Below are 6963 nucleotides of genomic sequence, written 5' to 3' on the forward strand. Positions count from 1 at the left end.
AATTGCTTCCCCTTCCCTAAAAGGAATAACATAAATGGCCTTGTAGGTTCTGGAACCTGCCAGGGAAGAGGGCAGCAATCCCCTGGTTTGCATGGCTCTCTTACCATTCATTAGGAAGAAAACTTTCCGTCTGTGTGTAAATAAGAACACATATCAGACATATTTACTTTGATTCATTATTTGAAACCACCCAGGCAGCACTTTAAAAAACATATCAGCATTTGTTGAGACTGCTGATCCTTGGATAATTATCCAAGTGCCTTCTCAGTATAAGTGTCATCTCCTCAGACGTCATCCTGAACACATTAATTATGAAATAACAGAGGGCTTCTGAATATCTTCTCATGCATGATTGTTCAGTTAACAGAATTTGTGTTCACATTTTTTGTATTTGTATTAGCAAAGCAGAAGAGGAGGCTCAAAGCTGGAATATTGTAATTGCTTTAGTGGACACAAATTATACAATGAATAGTTACTGAAATGACATTTCAATACATCTGTAAAGAGAAAGAACCACATAGGCTGGATGAGGTTCTCCACACTTTGACGTACTTACAGACATTTTTCCTTAAAGTCAAACCACTTCTAAAGATCCTGATTTCGTGAGGGTGGGTGTTTTCTACATGCCTTTTAAGAAATAGTCTTGCTCTTTATTTCATTTCATTATTTTAATAAACTATACTTTTTGGGGGGCTATTGAGTGTTTTTAATATTTTTGAGTGTTTTTAATATTAAGAACAAATTAACACGTATATTTATATCTTCACTGAGACTTTATTATTCTAGCAAAGAAATTATATATTTTTAAAACCACACGAATGACCAAAAAATAGGCTTCTTGTGCATTTCCCCTCCTATTTGTCCTTTCTGTGATCTTCGTGTATCTATCTAAAATGAGGCCCAGTTTTGCAGTCTTTATAATGGTAATGTTAACTTTGAAATCAGAATTGAGCAAGTGAAATTGAGGTGTTTATTTCCCAACAGAAATAACGTTCAGTTTGATGAATTTAAATAAGCAGTAGTAAGTACCCCATTCCTTTGGTAGGAAGGGAAATCATCCCAACCCCATGTAAATGTTATCTTGTAATTGGTGGGGTTTGGTTTGGCAATTAAACCTGCCAAGAATAACAGAACCTGGCTTCCCTGAGTCTTTTTTTTTTTTTTTGGCAGTTCTTATTCTAGCAAATTTTTTGGAAGTTCTTTTGTAATTCTTGGAGAACACCTTTAGTAATGTGCCTGTATGATTAAGAAGCACATCTCGGCTCGACAATTTAATGCATGTCTGGTAGGGCAATCTAGTCTGGCTAGAAGTAGTTGGCAAACTGTTGTCTATTACCAGAAAGTAAAGGGAGTGAATAAGAAATTTCCTAACTTCTTCCCTCATCTTTTCATTTTATTTTAATTGGAATTAACAGAGTAAAATCGAGCTTTTTGGTGTGCAATACTGTGAATTTTAATATATGCATAGGTTTGTATAACCACCACTACCATCAGGATATAGAACAGTTCTGTTGCCCCCCAGACTCTTGTATTATGTCCCTCCACTGGCACTTTGACCCCATCTGTAACTCCTTGCAGCTACTAATCTGTTCTCCATTATTATAGTTTTATCTTTTCAAGAATGTCCTATAAATGGAATCATATATTATGCAACCTTTTCAGACTGTCGCCTATCATTTATTATAATGCCTTTAAGAATCATCCAGGTTAAAAAAAAAAAGAATTATCCAGTTTGTATATATCAATAGTTCCTTTCTTTTCATTGCTAAGTAGTATTCAGTTGCATGGATGTGGCACAGGGTCTTTATCCATTGAAGGACAATTTTACTTCCTTCTAGCTTATTATTATTATTATTATTATTATTATAGAGCTGCTGTAAACAATATATAGGCTTTGTGTAGATATGAATTTTATTTCTCTAAGATAAATAGTGAGGAGTGAGATTGCTGTGTCATGTAGTGTGTGTTTAACTTTATGAGACATTGGCAAACTATTTTTCAGAGTTACTATACCTTGCTATCAGCAATGTGTGAGAATTCCATTTATTCTGTATCCTCATCAGCACTTTGTATTATTCATATTTCTAGTCATTTTAATGCGTATGTAGGGGCATCTCATTTTAGTTTTAATTTGCATTTCCTTAATGAGTAATGGTGTTGAGCATCTTTTTATATGCTTATTTGCCTTCCTTATCTCTGATGAAGTTTTTGTTTGAATCTTTTGTTAACTTTTTAAATTGAGCTATTTGTTTTTCCAGTACTTGAGAGTTCTTTATATACTCTGGATATGAATAATTTGTTGAATATGTGATTTATAAGTATTTAAAATATTTTCTTTAGTCTGTAGCTTCTTTTTTCACTTTCTTAAGAGTAACTTTTGAAGAACAAAATTTTTTAATATTGATAAAGTCCAATTTATTAATTTTTGTTTTATGGATTATGCCTTTGGCATTATGTTTTATGTTTTACATTTTTAAAAGGATTTTATTTATTTATTCATGAGATACACAGAAAGAGAGAAGCAGAGATATAGGCAGAGGGCGAAGCAAACTCCATGTAGGGAGCCTGATGTGGGACTTGATCCGGGATCCTGGGATCACGCCCTGAGTCAAAAGCAGATGCTCCACTGCTAAGCCACCCAGGTGTCCCTGTGTTTTACATTTAAATGTGTGATTCATTTAGACATTAATTTTTGTATAATGAGTGAAGTTTAGGGCAAAGTTCATTTTTATTTTTGGATATGGATGTCCAGATTTTCTAATACCATTCATTGAAATGACTATCCTTTTATCTTTGCAAAACTCAGTTGGTTATATTTGTCTATTTGTCTATATAATGTCTATTTCTGGACTCCACGCTGTACTATGATCTATGTGTCTATCCCTTTACCAGCACTGCACTCTCTTGATTATTGTAGCTTTATAGAAATCTTAAGAATAGGTGTTGAGATAACTTTAATTTTATTCCTATTTCTCAAAATTGTTTTAGCTACTTCAGTTCTTTGGTTTTCAGTATATATTTAAAAATAAATTTGTCTGTATCTACAAAACAAACAAGTATGAGCACCTGGGTGGCTCAGTTGGTTTATCATCTGCCTTCAGCTCAGGTCATGATCCTGGGGTCCTGCAATTGAATCCCACATTGGACTCCCTGCTCAGCAGGGAGTCTGCTGCTCCCTCTACCCATCCCCATTGTTCATGCATGCATGCTCTCTCTTTTTCTCTCACATTCTCTCTCATAAATAAATAAATAAATAAATAAATAAATAAATAAATAAATAAAGTAAGTCTTTGGAAAATCGTAACAAAAACAAGCAAAAATAAACAAAAAAAAACTTTGCTGTTATTTGAAAAGAATTGCATTAAATCTGTAGATCAATTTGGGAAGAATTTACATCTTTATTATGACTGAGTCCTCTAATCTGTGACCATGAAATGTTCCTCTGCTTTTTAGGTCTTTTATTTTTTATTTCTTTCATCAGTGCTTGTAGTTTTTGGAAAATAGATCTTATATATTTTGTAGATTTATACCTAAGTAATTCATTTTTTGGAGCTATTATAAGTGGTCTTATGTTGCTTTTTTTAAAGATTTTATTTATTTATTCATGAGAGACAGAGGCAGAGAGAGAAGCAGAGGGAGAAGCAGGTTCCATGCAGGGAGCCCAATGTAGGACTCTATCTCAGGACTCCAGGATCACGCCCTGGACAGAAGGCAGCCGCTAAGTGGCTGAGCCACCCAGGGATCCCCAATCTTATGTTTTAATTTTGTTTCCAGTTGTTTATTGCTTGTGTATGGGAATACTACTGATTTCTGAGTGTTGACTTTTTATGTTGTAATCTGCTAAACTCAAAAGTTCAAGGAGTTATTAATTTTTAGATTTCTTGAGGTTTTCTAGATAGAGAAATAGATTATCAATAAGTAGTGATGGTTTCATTTACTTTTCCTTCAGTATGCCTTTTACTTAGTCTTACCTCACTGCACTAGCTCGGACTTCCAGTGTGATACTGAATAGAAATGGTAAGAGTAGACATCCTTGACTTGTTTTCAATCTTACGGGGTAATTTTCCCTTTTGTCTCTGAGTGTTTGGAAACCCCTTTCCTTCTCCTTGAGACAGAACTACAGGGCTTCTCCTGCTCTCCCTTTCTATACTTATGCTACTTCCAGGTCTCAAATTGCCTAATGTTCAGGCCTGGTGGTAGCAGAAGAAAAAGAAATTATGAACTTACCACTAATTTGGTAATAAATTAAACTCTCATATTTTCCCCAAACTACCTGATACTCTTCTGAGTTCTCAGATAGCTGTTCTAAGTATGCTGTCCAGGTTTTTTAGCTTCATTCAGTGGAAGAGACAGGATAGAGCGTACCTCCTCCATTTTATCTGGAACCAGAACCTTTTTATGTTTTTCAAAATAAGAGATTTGTTTGTTTGTTTTTGCACATGCCTTTTTTCCATCAAATTTTTAGGAGTAATTTTTAGGGGAATTTTAAGGGGAAAATATTTTAATCCTGGAAAATGGAAAAAGTACTTTGGAAAAATTTTTCTTCCCTTTATGTTTTTTAGTGTCTATTTATTGAAGGATGGGAGTTTATGTGTTATATTTCACAATATTTAAGGCAATAGAGATTATAAAGTGCAGGTAGAAAATAAAATGGCCTCCTTTTCCTAGTACTTAATGCCAGACACACTCAAAGGGACTAATTATTTTGTTGTCTTTCAATCAAATTTTGAGTGGCCTTCATTAATCCACTGCTTACTCTCAGGTGTAAAAACAAAACAAAACAAAACAGGTCTCCAGTCATTTTATTATGTCAAACCAATTCAGTTCAGGAACATTATGTACATCCCTATATAATAACTAAAACTCCAACTTTATTTTAAAGTTGAAGCTTTTCCTCTGAGACTGCTCAAAACCAGGGTCTTATAGGAGCAAGGAGGTGGGTTTGTCATTTTCCCTGTTTTGCCTACAAACACTTTTTTTCTTTCTTCTCCATTCATTAGACACAATTGACTCCCCCAGGACTGAAGAACAGAGTAGGAAATGTAGAGAAGAGCTAAGGGTCAGGGAAAGTATTACTTGGCTGGCACTATAAGGAGTTGACATTGGCCCCAGACCTGGAAAGTATTTAAAGCCAGACTGTTTCTCATTTGCAGGGTTTCTAGACACTCCTCCCTACGCAGCTGGTCACCTACAGTTCCATGACACAGGTAATGCACCATCTCCATATAAACTGTAAGTTTTGGGCTTAAAACACTCATTCAGTGGCTCTTTTGAACAAAATTCATTTAAGATCAGGGTGTTTCTCTCTCTGTCTCTCTGTCTCTCTCTCTCTCCCTCCCTCTCTCTTCACATATGCGTAGTCCACAGGAAAATCACTTATTTTCCCAGAGCATACCCCTGTACCTCTGTTTCTTGCCCTTAAACTCCCTTGGGTATGAGTCAGACCACAGTCAACTTTATCCACTAAGCTATTCAAATATTCTTGAGTCTTTCTGGATTTGCTCCATACCTGGTAGGTCTCATAGCACGTCAGCAATTCTCTTGAAAGAAAGACTGCACTTTTCTACTCACTTGTCTCAGACTCCTCAGTCTATTTTATAGGATGGAGGTTAATGGGAAGGTCACAAAGTGGTTCTCTACCACAATCTTTACAAGTCTGACTTGTATGGCCTAACCAATACTGAGAGGAAAAGTCCCTTTTTAATCTCCTATTGCCTATATAAGTAATCCCTTTGGTCTTTATATGACTGATATCTTATGTGCTAACTGGAAGAATATAAAACATGTATCAAATGTAGCTGGTGACTTAGAAGATAAGCAGTCTGGTTGTATGCTTATAACAGTACCAGTTAGATTCTTTAACATGTATTTTTTATTTTAATGGTCCTGTCAGTGAAGACTTTCTATAAACAGTCTTCAGGATTGGATGTTACTGCAGAAAAGAAGAGAGAAAGAAGAGAATCATTGCTCTACTTTGGATTTCAGAAATCTGTAGGTTTCAGCCTTTTATATTATTTATCAAAGTAGTGGGTAGTGTGGGTGAATGCCTGTTAATGTAAAATGATTTTTCCACCATACAGAGAGGCAGGGGGAGAAAAACTTCATAAAAAAGGAGACATAAAAAGAAGGTTTGGAAGAAGGTAAAGGGATCCTCATATGTCTCTCTTGATCAAAATGTAGGTCAAAAGAGGAATAGTAGATAGGTTTGGGGGACCCAAGACCAGAGATTTGTATTTTACTCTATAGAATGACTCTAGGAAATGCTCTCCATTTTTTTAGAGATCCCACATCCAGGATACAGCAGAGATTGGAGCAGCAAAGCAAAAAGGCAGGGAATGACATAGAGAAGACCTGAGACAAGCCTCTTAACTCTAATGGTCTGAGAGAACCTTCAACATTTCCCAATGATCATGATAGGACAGAGTAGCAGATGGCCCAGAAGAAGCCTTGTAGAATGCGGACTGTCTGGCTCTGAATATTGGCTACCATGCAGGGCCATGAGTATCAGCAGCTTCCAGAAACTGGATTCAGGACTCAGTGGCCAAGAGAGGCAGGGCATATTAAACCTCAACAGGGAGGTCAATGATTATGGACTGGACTTGGACCCACTCCCTGTACCCTGCAACGTCCAGAATACCACAGTGTTCTGAGCCTTCTCCAAGACCAGACACCACCCAAGAAGAAGGGAAGGACAAGCAGAGAATGAGACTCCTGAATTAACTGATTTATTAACAATAAAAATATTAAGTTTTAAGCCAGAGATATCTCAAATTGGCAAGATTAGGCTTTCCACTACTGAACTGGATCCAGTTTTGCACAACTGAGTCTATGACTGTGAAATTAAAATTCATTATATACATACATACTTGCTCACTAAATTTTGAAAAAATGAGAGCAGAGCATGGTTTTTTGTTTGTTTGTTTTTGTTTTTGTTTTTTTGTTATTTTTTTTTGTTATTTTTTT

At 35.7% G+C, this 6963-nt stretch overlaps 1 protein-coding gene across 15 annotated transcripts in view; it reads left to right on the top strand.

The window, feature by feature from the left end:
• EMC2 (ER membrane protein complex subunit 2) overlaps nucleotides 1-6963 on the top strand; it is a 251640-nt gene that overhangs the window by 153418 nt on the left and 91259 nt on the right. For 9 of the 15 annotated variants that reach the window (XR_013351589.1, XR_013351587.1, XR_013351590.1 and 6 more), the window contains exons 12-13: nucleotides 5154-5207; nucleotides 5894-5991. The gene's annotated coding sequence lies outside the window, so the exon portion shown is untranslated. Of the gene's footprint in view, nucleotides 1-5153; nucleotides 5208-5893; nucleotides 5992-6279; nucleotides 6851-6963 lie in introns of those variants that run through there. The other 6 variants (XR_013351597.1, XR_013351596.1, XR_013351598.1 and 3 more) reach the window with 3 other exon arrangements.

Source organism: Canis aureus, chromosome 14 (assembly GCF_053574225.1).
Source record: "Canis aureus isolate CA01 chromosome 14, VMU_Caureus_v.1.0, whole genome shotgun sequence".
In the NCBI taxonomy this organism is placed as follows: domain Eukaryota; kingdom Metazoa; phylum Chordata; class Mammalia; order Carnivora; family Canidae; genus Canis; species Canis aureus.